Below are 1,868 nucleotides of genomic sequence, written 5' to 3'. Positions count from 1 at the left end.
TAGAAACATTCACCACCATTGAGAGGTTGGTGACTTGAGCCTATAAATAGGCAATTGCTACATTGTAAACTATCATCCAAGAAATCAATGACATAGCCTTCTTTCTAAACATCTCTCTAAAAGTATATTTTATCAACTATCAACTAATCAACTACTAACAGATAGCAATGACTTGTCCTTCTAGTAGAGACAACAACATGGGAAGAAAAGTGATGGTTTAGATCATGCAAGCATAATTTGTCTTTCCAAATATACTGTTTAATTATAAGATATGAAAAACAAAAGCTTTAATTAAATGAAGATGTATATTTTTTGGCATCCAACGTTTGTTTTCCAACTCTTAAATGGAGATATTTAAAAAGCTAACGATTTCTATTTTAAATATTAAAATTGTTATATATGTCCTTCATAATTTGATATTCATATATAATATTTCAAAGAATATACCTATTTTAAATGTTCAAATTTACGAGGCGACTCAATATAAAGCAAGCATATGCATATTTCACCTTTGATTTGTAAACAGTGACAACAAATTGAAATGTTACATCTATTCTTCTATTCCTAATAATTATATCATTCACTTTCTAAACAATTAATGAAAATCACAACTCTTTAGATTAAACTATGTCATTATATTTGGAAAGACAAGAACTGTAAACTAGGAAAAAGAAAAGTTTCACTTGCAGTATATTAAATGTAAACAAAATCTTAGTGGTATCAAATTGCACAACACCTATAGATCTCTTCCCAAGACCATGGTATGTACGCTTCACAGCTCCCAAATTCATTGTTTACAAGTTAGTTTGAGTTTCATTTAATTAGGGAAATTAAGAATTAAGATTCATGTATTTATTATCAAATTGGTATTATATTCAGTAACCGTGGCATAATCTCTTTTGTTCACATCTCAACAATCCACATAAGCAAAGCACATTCTATCGCAATAATTCTACAAGTCACAATATTTTATCAAACTCAAATAAAACTTGGCAATCTAAAAAGAAAAGATAGAACTGGCTATTGCTTACCTCGGTCAAACGAAGTCCCCGGGTAAAGTAGCGATGTTTTGCATTAGCTGCTTTGGAATCCCATCCTCTCTATTCATACAAGGTAGCAGAGGTATAAACACATCTTGGAACTTTTTGAAAGGATGAATCTAAGGGAACATTCCCACAAGTAACCACCTTCAACACTTTATTTCCCTCAGAAACCTTCACAAACTGTCTATTCTCGGCAGTTCTTGGCTCTACATCTGGATATTTAGAAATGAAATCAACAATAGCTTTTCTTCTCTGACAACTATTCCAAGTGAACAATGCCGCAACCGCGCCAAAAAGAATTACTACAACAATAGGCAATATAGCATTGTGGGCAGCCCCGACAATAAAGCCACTAGCAATGAATCCCATAACAAAAATCAGAATCACATGCCACAATATTGGCTTCCGAAAGTTATTTTTGAAGGAATACTCATCATCCACATTCCACACTGAGTAGTCACAGTTGGATTATGAACTACAACAACACTATGCGATTTCATCGACCCTAAAGATTCTAATGGACCAAACTCGTTCCTCGGAAGTCCTGATGAGTTTAGAGGGCCAGATGTGATCAGACCAGTTGTCGGCAGAACGAGAGGTTTTGCTCCATTTTACACTATACAATTAAAACACCAAATCGTAATAATTCTAAATCTTAGAGAATGATTAATGTTACCTTTAATTCTAATCAAGCAAAATCTGGAAGTATGACATGTTTAAATTAAATATATCTTGTACCTTCACAAGGGTATTTGTAACAAGATCTCCATAATATGACTCACGATCATGATGTCCATGGTCACTTTTGAAAAATATCATTTTATT

At 32.8% G+C, this 1,868-nt stretch overlaps 1 pseudogene; it reads right to left on the bottom strand.

The window, feature by feature from the left end:
- Positions 1-452: 452 nt before the first annotated feature.
- Positions 453-1,630, bottom strand: LOC131613773 (uncharacterized membrane protein At1g16860-like; annotated as a pseudogene).
- Between the last annotated feature and the right edge of the window lie 238 nt (positions 1,631-1,868).

Source organism: Vicia villosa, linkage group LG6 (assembly GCF_029867415.1).
Source record: "Vicia villosa cultivar HV-30 ecotype Madison, WI linkage group LG6, Vvil1.0, whole genome shotgun sequence".
Lineage (NCBI taxonomy): Eukaryota > Viridiplantae > Streptophyta > Magnoliopsida > Fabales > Fabaceae > Vicia > Vicia villosa.
Note: the sequence above shows the minus strand (reverse complement) of the source record. Positions and strands in the feature narration are given on the sequence as shown.